Consider the following 11,121-nt stretch of genomic DNA (forward strand, 5'->3'; position numbering starts at 1 on the left):
CAGCATCTATACATGTTGATGGTCTTTCACGTCCATGACATCCATCCCATCTTTGTGACATAAACATGTCTGACCACAATGCTAAGTCACATTAACTCCATGTCAACTCTCACACCAGTTGACACCATGATGTTTCATACACATGGGATCAGCTACTTGTCCAACACACTATCATTTAGGACAACTTCTAATATTATAAGAGACATAAAATCATCTGTCCAGGCCACCAATGTCGATGTAACACAACCAAAATACATTGACTCACACATTCTTCAATACCGGTAACTGTCCCTACCAATAAAATACTACACATGTCAGTTTACTGTACCAATCCAATATCTCTGCCAGTATACCTTGTCCACTGGCTCTCCTTCTGGTGTCACATCCCACTTTGACACTTGCAACAATGATCCATCTTGCCCATGTGAATGTGTAGCCAATATATCAATTGCACACATTCTTTCATCTCAACATCTTCATCATGCAGGTGATTGCCCATCCTTTCCTTTGTCCTTCTCAACATTTGGGGGTGAATAATCTGATCAACATATAGTTCCCCCTAAGTATTTGCATCTCCTTTAAACTTTAGGAGATATCACCTATGCATTGAGTGCACAACGCCATTCCATGGTCATTTTTTGTTCCTTCTCCCTCCATGCCTAATTGGACTCCCTCCTCTTTTCATTTGTAGCCTTTGGATCAGATCTCATCTTCTTTTGTTGATAGGTCTTTGCTTTACCAAGTTCTACGGTATGACTAGATATATTGCCATAGAAGCATACTGCATTCATCCCAATTGGATGATTGGAAGATCTTCTATCAAACTGGTTTGATCTTCTTCTTAGGGTCATGCCATTGTAGTCCGCTATTGGTTTCAACTGATATCTTGATCTTGCAAGAGTATTTCTCCTTTGGGCATAGTTGTTATGCTAACTACCTTGTGCATGAATCATCTTCTTCCTGCACTCATCACTTCTATGGCCAGATTCGCTGCAGTTATGGTTGTACCAATATGTTTGAGTTCTTGGAAGTATCTAGGGTTGTGAGATATTTCAATGTCTATCCAACTGAAATCACAACTGGACCACCAGGAGTGTTTCTTGCAAAGAGGGAAAGTTACCTGCACAGGAGAACATGTATTTGGTATTGGAAGAGATACAATCGGTATCAATGTTAGCTTCAACACTTGATTTTAACAAATTGGGGTCAGAATAACTACTGCATATAAAAGGGAGATGATGCAGTCTGACCAACAGGTATGTTGTATTCACTGACACGTGTGCCTTCAACTGGTATCAGAGCCTTGGGTCACGGGTTCGAATCCTGTAGATAGAGCTTGCAGTATATCGGTTGTCAAGACCCTTTGCCATTGTTGTCAAAGGAGGAGAAAAGAATTGTAATATGTCGGATACTACATGTGTTGACATCAATGACAACACAATGCCAACAATCTCCCCCTTTGGCATTGATGTCAACACATGTAGTATCAGGTATACTACAGATCCTTTCTCCCCCTTTGACAACAATGGCAAAGGGTCTTGACAGTCGGTATACTGCAAGCTCTCTCTTCCCTTTTTGTATCAATTGCGTGTTTCCTTTTTACCACTAAGCTCTGCAACCTCTCAACTAGCAGCACTTGAACCAGAGAGGTGACACCAATCTGTTTGACATATTCTCCCCCTATGCAGGTAACTCAAATCTTTGTTCACATCTCCCTGTATATCGGTTCATGGTGCAACATCAATGACACTTGATTTCCTCTTGTGTCGAGTGTATTAGATACCAATCATAAGGTATGACTGTGAACTCCCCCTGAATCACAACCCTTTGGTCTTCATTTTCTATCAAGTCCTAAACTGGTACCCCAAACTGCACTTGGTACTAGTGGAAGTGAGCATCTATACATGATGATGGTCTTTCACTTCCATGACATCCATCCCATCTTTGTGACATAAACATGCCTGACCACAATATAAGTAGGAAAAAGAGGAGATAAGACTGAGAAGAGTTAAGGAAATCAACATCTAAAGAAAAGAGATAGCGGGAAAGTTTAAACTAGTGAGAGGGTTTAATGGTGGCTTAACCAAAAAGATCACACAAACAGAAAACTGCAAAGTGAGTTGCGGAGGTAGGAACCGATAGTGTTCATGCCAACTGGAAGGTAGTGGAGAGTGAAGTAGTTGCATGTGTATGGAGAAAAGATCCTGCAAGTAGTGAGTAGAGAAAGGATAAACCAGTGAGAAGAGTGACCAGAAACAGGTGTATGTTCTAACTATTCATCCAACAGGCAGAAGTAGAACCAGTATCAGTAGCAACAAGTGAAGGTGAACAGAGAGACTGAGAAGGAGATAGAAAGAAGAATAGAAGTAAACTGGTGAGGTGGGGTAGGTGAGAAACCGACATGATAAAATGTATGCAATGGTTACAAGATTCACTTGTAATCAGACTATTACTTTTGTAATTAATTATGTACAAGATAGATCACTGAGTTGGAGCTTGGTGCAGGTGTTGTTGCTCATTGGGTTGGTGCCCTAAAGCAGGAGTGCTACCCTAAATTTTGTAATTGAAGGTTTTCACTATGAGTTTGGATTGGAGCAGTAGACTCCAACAACATTTCTCAACGAGGTTTTTCCAACCTAGGTTTTCCTCGTATATACCGGTGTTATGTGATGTGCCATTTGTGTGGTTGAATTGTGTTTTCTAGTTTTATCTTACCAGTAGGTTTTCTTGGTTCTTAGGTTGGTAACCGATAATCTCTCTTGGAGTTAAAAAGGGTTAAGGGTTTTGGAAATCACTGATTCACCTGATAACTCAATGATGAGAAAATAGTACCAAACCGGTACTGAGAGGGGGGGGTGAATCAATACAGGCAAAAATACAGTCTTAAACTGGTTTGATAGCAAACACCTCAAAAGACTGGTAGACAGATATACTGGTTTGAAACAGAGTGCAACCGGGAAAGCTAAGAATGTGTGAGACAAGCATTAACTGGTTATTCACTTAGCCTTTCACTCAACTTGAGACTACAATACCATTTTACCCTTATGCATAAACATGTGATCTATCACCAAATCATAATAATAGCTAGTTCAACATGTTTTATTGACAGACATAAAACACAGAACCATCATATGCTTGGCAAACAATAGCAAAGCATCACAAGATAAAGGCATCACACATGACACACATATTTTTCATGTGGAAACCCAACTGGGAAAAACTACGGTGGGGATGAATACCCACAAGTTGTTTTTAAACTCTTTGGAAGTCCGCTCTGTTAGGAGCCTTGTCTGGTTAGAGACATTACAATAGGTTCTGCTAGGAACCAATCCTGTTAGAGATCACCCGGTTAAGGGATGGCTACAATACCTGATTAAGGGTTAAACCCTGTTAGAGGTTACCTTGTTAGAGGATTTCAAGAACTCAGTAGCTAAAGGACTTCGAACTCAGTAGCTTAGAGTTACCCTGTTAAAGGATTTACAACAAGTCGGTTAAGGCTACCCTGTTAAGGGATTTTCCAACTGTTGAGGTGGTTAGAGATCAACAGGTATTATAATGATCTGGTAACAACACTCAATGCCAATGCAGATCCTCTTAAGCTCCTCTTTATCTTCTGCACTTACACTCTGTAGGTATCAATTCTCTCCTTTTGGTCTGGCAAGAATCACGCATCCCTTCTCTTGGATACTCACACACAACTTTTTCCAACAACCCTAGAAAGAGTCACAACATCGACCTTATAGAAAACAGTTAGGTCGGCAGCATAAACCCTAAACCTAATAGGTTAAGGAATTCAAACGGTTCAATCTTGACCGTTGAGCATACTGCATTAATCTCCATCGTTCATTTTCTACCATTTTCATGGTGGCTGATAACCCATCACACGTTATCACTGTTTTACAGTCTTCTCATATTCCCGAGGTGGATAGGCAAGATCTTCTTCATGCATGATCCTTCATGCACACAAGGCTTACGTGGCAACATAATCTTGTTCTTTGTTATCATGCTAACTCATCGCACAAAGTCACCAGTTGAGGCACACAGGCTTGAAGCACTTCAAGTGGAAACCCTAAAGTTGAGATAGGAAACTGGTAGTCATACATCGCTTCCATGTGTCGGTTCCCATAACCATATGCCGGTTCACCTTGAACAAGCACACCACTTCACTTTGGCACAAATGTCAATTCATAGTGTTATACCGGTTCTCATATATGCCGGTTCACACCTCTGCAACATATTGACATCAATGACAACATACAATGTCATTATGTCCTCATACCAGTTCACATAATGCCAACAATCTCCCCCTTTAGCATTGATGGAAATATACAAAGATATCTCTCCACTTCACATCTTCTCCCCCTTTGACAACAATGCCAAAGTGGAGGCACAAGCTTCCCTGTTCCATTATGCTGCTCCCCCTGAGGAGTAGCATCCTTCAACACATCAATCCAAAATAAATTTGACTATGCAATACCTAACTGATGTGGAGCATATGCTTTTAGTTCACCTCTTGAAGGGGTAGTACCCCTAATTCACCTCTTAAGTATGTAAATGTAGTCTTTGGGAGAGGCTTGGTGAATATATCTGCTAACTGCTCCTTACTGGAAACATGCTCCAGTGCAATCTCTTTGTTTTGAACCTTTTCCCTCAAGAAATGATACTTAAGCTCAAAGTGCTTGGTTCTAGAATGTAAAATCGGATTCTTGGAGATATTAATTGCACTACTATTATCACAAAATATACTTACCGGTTCATATATAGGAACTTTGAAGCCATTCAATACATGCTTCATCCAAATTGTCTGAGTGCAATTCATGAAAGCTGCAACATACTCTGCTTTCGCTGTAGACTAAGAGATACAACTCTGCTTTTTACTCATCCAGGAGACTAGTCTACCACCAAGGAAGAATGCACCACCGGTTGTGCTCTTCCAGTCGTCTACATTACTAGCCCAATCAGCATCTCTGAACACTTTCAAGTTGAAATCCTTGCTATATGGATACCACAATCCATAGTCAACAGTTCCCTTCAGATACCTAAGAATCTGCTTGACTGCAACCAAGTGGGATTCTCTTGAACTTTTCTGGAACCTTGCCGTAATGCCAACTACATGTGCAATATCTAGTCTACTATGCACTACATAATGCAATTTACCAATCATTGATCGGTATTCCTTCTCATCAACCAATGTTGAGTCATCCTCTTTGGATAGTTTACAACTGGTCTCCATCGATGTACCAACTAGTTTGCTTTCTTCCATGTCAAAGGTCTTCAACACCTCTTTGACATACTTGGACTAAGTGATAAAGATTACATCTCTCATTTGCTAGATCTACAGTCCAATGAAGATCTTAATCTCCCCTATGAGTGACATCTCAAACTCTTTCTTCATCTCATCTGCAAATTCATGACTCATCTTGTCATTTCCACCAAAGATAATGTCATCAACAAATACCTCACAGATCAAGATCTGATCTCCTTCAGACTTCAAGTAGATATTGCTATCTTCACTTGTTCTCTCAAATCCAATCTTCACAAGATGGGAATGCAGGTGTTCATACCATGCTCTAGGTGCTTGTTTTAGACCATATAAGGCTTTATGTAGCCTACAAACCATGTCACTATCTTCAGATAGGGCTAACCCATCTGGTTACTCTATATACACCTCCTCTTCAAGTACATCATTTAGGAATGCAGATTTTACATCCATTTGATATACTTTGAAGCCTTTAAAAGCTGCATATGCAAGAAGCATACAAACTCCTTCCAATCTGGCTACAGGAGCAAAAGTTTCTCTATAGTCTTCTCCTTCTTCTTGGGTATATCCTTTGCACACTAGTTTGGCTTTGTTTCTAATCACTGTGCCATCCTCATTCAGCTTATTTCTAAAGACCCATTTGGTAGCAATGACATTTTTGTGCTCCGGTCTGGGTACCAAGGACCATGTACCATTTTTCTCTATCTGGTCAAGTTCCTCTTCCATTGCCTTGATCCAGTCTTCATCCTTATGTGCCTCTTTGAATGTTTTAGGCTCAAATTCAGAGATCATACATGAGTTTTCTCTGACTTTTCTTCTTGTAAGGATTCCTGCATCCTTATCTACTATGATCTGCTTAGGATCATGATTCAGCTTGACATACCGAGGAATAGTCTTGATAGATTCCTCTTTCTTTTCTTCTTCATCCTCATCTCCATCAGTATCAACATCTACATCTGCCAGTGTAGGAACACTGTTACTGGTACTCGGTTGACTGACAACCGGTTCCCAGAAAGTTGCAACCGGTTCACTTACCGCTTTCTCACTACCTGTTTCCTCAGTTTTCTCAGAGGTTTCATCAACTCTTACATTGATGCTTTCCACAATTCTCTGAGTCCTATTGTTGAAACACTTGAGAGCTTTGCTCTTGGTGGAATATCCTAAGAATATTCTCTCATCACATTTCGCATCAAATTTGCTCTGGTGTTCACTTCTCTTGATGTAACATTTTCTACCGAACACTCTAAAGTAGCTAACCACAGGTGTCTTACCGGTCCAATACTCATAAGGAGATTTATCCTTACCTTTCTTGATGAGTACCTTGTTCATTGTGTAGACTGCAGTGCTCACCGCTTCTCTCCAAAAGGTGTGAGCTACCTTTCCTTGAATCAACATGGTTCTAGCTACTTCAACCACAGTTCGGTTATTCCTCTCTGCTAGGCCATTCTGCTATGGAGTCTGGGGGGCAGATAGTTCCCTCTTGATGCCATGTTCTTCACAGTACTTGTTGAATTCACCAGAAGTGAATTCCCCTCCTTGATCAGTTCTCAGGCACTTGATCCTTTTACCACTTTCCTTCTCCACTAATGCTCTGAAAGCTTTAAACTTTACAAAGGCTTCAGACTTGTCTTTCAAGAATGTGACCCACATCATTCTTGAGCAGTCATCAGTGAGAATCATGAAGTACCTATCACCCTGCACACTTCTAGTTTTCATAGGACCACACAAATCAGTATGCACAAGATCAAGCAAGTTGTCAGCAGTGAAAGATTTACCTTTAAAGGTTGAGGAAGACATTTTCCCCAATTGACACTCTCTGCATAAGGTATTATCTGGTTTGCTTAACACCGGCAACCCTCTAACTGCCTTGATCTTATTTGCCTTTATAATGTTATCAAAGTTTACATGGCAGAGTCTCCTATGCCATATCCAGCTATCATCAAATTTAGCCATAAGACATGTACTTATATTTGCATTTAGATGAAATAAGTTACCTTTGGTCTGCATGCCGATGGCCACCAATTCACCATCTTTTCCTTTTATTCTGCAAACTCCATTCTTGAATTCTAGAGTGAGGCCACTGTCATTCAGCTAGGCAACACTCAGAATGTTGTGTCTGAGACCATCAACCCAGTAAACATTGTTAGCACTACTATTTCCATTCAGAGAGATGGACCCTCTGCCTTTGACCATGCATGGTGCATCATTGCCGAAGCGAACCACACCACCATTATACTCCTCCAAGGATAGAAACTTTCTCCGGTCACCAGTCATATGGTGAGAGCAGCCACTTTCAATGATCCACTCATTGGAATCATCAAACCGGGAGACAAGAGCCTTCTTGTCTGACACATCTTCTTTGATAGCAACAAACACAATATCTTCATTTTCTTCATCCTCTGATTCTTTGTCTGTGACACCTTCATCAACTGCCACAAAGTAGTTTCTCCGGTTCCCTCCTTTGAATTTCTTGAACCTTTCCAGTTTATCCTTGTTGTCACCATTAGGATAGTTTATAGCAATATGTCCTATCCAGTTGCAAGAAAAGCATTTCAAAAGAAGATTACCTTTGTATTTGCCGGTTCCTTTAGGAAGTTTCCTGGCAAGGAGAGCTTCAAATGCCATCAAAATCTCCTCATCATCCATTTCTCTACTCTATCTTGGTTCACAACTAGTGCTAGCTTCTTTTCCTTTTCTGGATGGTATAGCAGAAGCTTTAAAAGATGATTCAGTCTTTTGAACACTGCCATCAAAACTATTTAGCTCATAGGCTATCAACTTTGCTATGATGGAGTCCAAGGATACCTTAGTCTTGTCTATTGATCTCAGGTCCTGAATAGCAGCAACCCTTATTGCATAGATCGGCAATAGGGATCTCAGGACTTTGCTTACCACAGTGGAGTCTTCTATTTTACCACCTGCGCTCTTGATATCTCCAACAATGGTTTTGATTCTTATTCCATACTGTTGAATGGTCTCACCTTCAACCATCTGTATATCTTCAAACTTCCCTCTCAGGCTTTCTTCCTTAGCTTATTTTACATGCTCATCACCGCCATAGATATTTTCAAGAGCATCCCATACTTCTTTGGGATTTACCTTGTCCTGAACATCAATAAACTCAATGTCAGATAAACTACTAATTAGGGCTTCCATAACTTGCCCATTCTCCTGCATCTCTCTCTTTTGGTCATCGGTGAGAGTACCAGTAGGGGCAACATAGACATTCTCAACATAGCTCCAGTGTTGAGCACCCATGCTTCTGATGAATATCTTCATTCTGTCTTTCCATATACTAAAATTTTCCCTGTTAAACTTTGGATCTTCCCTCTTCATCATTTGACTGGGATCTTTACCTCAAGCGGTTAAGCTTATAACACAGAGAACCTGGAGGACGCTTTAATACCAATTGATAGCTCAATGATGAGAAAATAGTACCAAACCGGTACTGAGAGGGGGGGGGGGTAAATCAGTATAGGCAAAAATACAGTCTTAAACCAGTTTGACAGCAAACACTTCAAAAGACTGGCAGACAGAGATACCAGTTTGAAACAGAGTGCAACCGGTAAAGCTAAGAATGTTTGAGACAAGCATTAACTGGTTATTCACTTAGCCTTTCACTCAACTTGAGACTACACTACCATTTTACCCTTATGCATAAATAGGTGATCTATCACCAGATCATAATAACAACTAGTTCAACATGTTTTATTGACAGGCATAAAACACAGAACCATCATATGCTTGACAAACAATAGCAAAGCATCACAAGATAAAAGCATCACACATGACACACATATTTTTCATGTGGAAACCCAACTGGGAAAAACCACGGTGGGGATGAATACCCACAAGCTATTTTTGAACTCTTTGGAAGTCCGCTCTGTTAGGAGCCTTGTCCGGTTAGAGACATTGCAATGGGTTCTACTAGGAATTGATCCTGTTAGAGATCACCCGGTTAAGGGATGACTACAATACCTGATTAAGGGTCAAACCCTGTTAGAGGTTACCTTGTTAGAGTATTTCAAGAACTCAGTAGCTAAAGGACTTCGAACTTAGTAGCTTAGAGTTACCCTGTTAAAGGATTTACAGCAAGCCGGTTAAGGCTACCTTGTTAAGGGATTTTCCAACTGTTGAGGTGGTTAGAGATCAATAGGTATTACACTGATCTGGTAACAACACTCAATGCCAATGCAGATCCACTTAAGCTCCTCTTTACCTTCTGCACTTACACTCTGCAGGTATCACTTCTCTCCTTTTGGTATGGCAAGAATCACGTATCCCTTCTCTTGGATACTCACACACAACTTTTTCCAACAACCCTAGAAAGAGTCACAACATCGACCTTATAGAAAATAGTTAGGTCGGTAGCATAAACCCTAAACCCTAAACCTAATAGGTTAAGGAATTCAAACGGTTCAATCCTGACCATTGAGCATACTGCATTAATCTCCATTGTTCATTTTCCACTATTTTCATGGCGGCCGATAACCCATCACACGTTATCACCATTTTACACTCTTCTCATATTCCCGAGGTGGATAGGCAAGATCTTCTTCATGCACGATCCTTCATGCACACAAGGCTTACGTGGCAACACAATCTTGTTCTTTGTTATCATGCTGACTCATCGCACAAAGTCACTGATTGAGCCACACAGGTTTGAAGCACTTCAACCGGAAACCCTAGAGTTGAGACAGGAAACCGGTAGTCATACAGTGCTCCCATGTGCCGGTTCCCATAACCATATGCCGGTTCACCTTGAACAAGAACACCGCTTCACTTTGGCACAAATGCCAGTTCACAGTGTTATATCGGTTCTCACATATGCCGGTTCACACCTCTGCAACATATTGACATCAGTGACAACATACAATGTCATTATGTCCTCATATTGGTTCACATAATGCCAACATCACCCCCCCCTCTCAGTGACATCTTTTATTCAACAATTGGTATTAGATCCTTGGGTCATGGGTTCGAATCCCACAGGTCTCATTGAGGGTGGGATTAAAGGGGGATGGTGCCTGAGAGAGTTACAACTAAGTGTGATGAAAGTGAATTTATTGCTTCATTCTATCAAGTAACAACTTGCCTTTTTTGGCAAGATATCAAAGAAACGGCTTGGGGGAATTTTCAAGTTTGACAACCCCTTCTTTTTTCTAGATAATTGAGTTGTTTCTTGGCAAGGACTATTTGTAGTCTGAATTTCACTATAGGACAAATATTGACATCATCTCCATGATGGTGACTCGGGGAATAGTCTTCGAGTCGAGAGAGGAGGTAGTTTGGGTGGTGAAAGCTTGTGTGCTAGATCATTCCCTATGTGGGTTAACATCTCTCATGGCATGCGTGGTGGTGGGGAAGGGGTTGTCACGTCCATTTGGTGAAGGCATCATGTTGGAGGGTGCAGAAGTTGAATTTTGCCCCTTCATTTTTTTGGAATGACGATGCGTACATAGAGGCACGATTGGAGGAAGAAAGTTGGGGGTGGGAAGTTCTCAAAGACTTCATTCGGTAGATAGAAGTGGAACCATGACTAGCAAGGGAATCCAAGAAGAAGGGAACAAAGAAAAAACCTATTATCAACCATGACGACTATTAGGTTAACAACCCAGGCAAGACGAAAAAGAAAATTTGGTTTTTTTTTTTTTTTGTATTGGAGTTAATGGGTTAGTATTGTTGTGTTATATATTTGGTAGCCGGTGCCCTATGATTGTGGTAACATACCATATTTTGTAGATGTAAGGTTTGATTGTAGGCGGGTAGTATGTAATTTCGATGGTTGGTGATATAGTTGTTTGACTATAGTAGGGTTAATGGTTAGTAGTTGGGTGGTTTCTCAATGCTTCGAGACTTGA

Source organism: Cryptomeria japonica, chromosome 10, assembly GCF_030272615.1.
Source record: "Cryptomeria japonica chromosome 10, Sugi_1.0, whole genome shotgun sequence".
NCBI classification, from domain to species: Eukaryota; Viridiplantae; Streptophyta; class Pinopsida; order Cupressales; family Cupressaceae; genus Cryptomeria; species Cryptomeria japonica.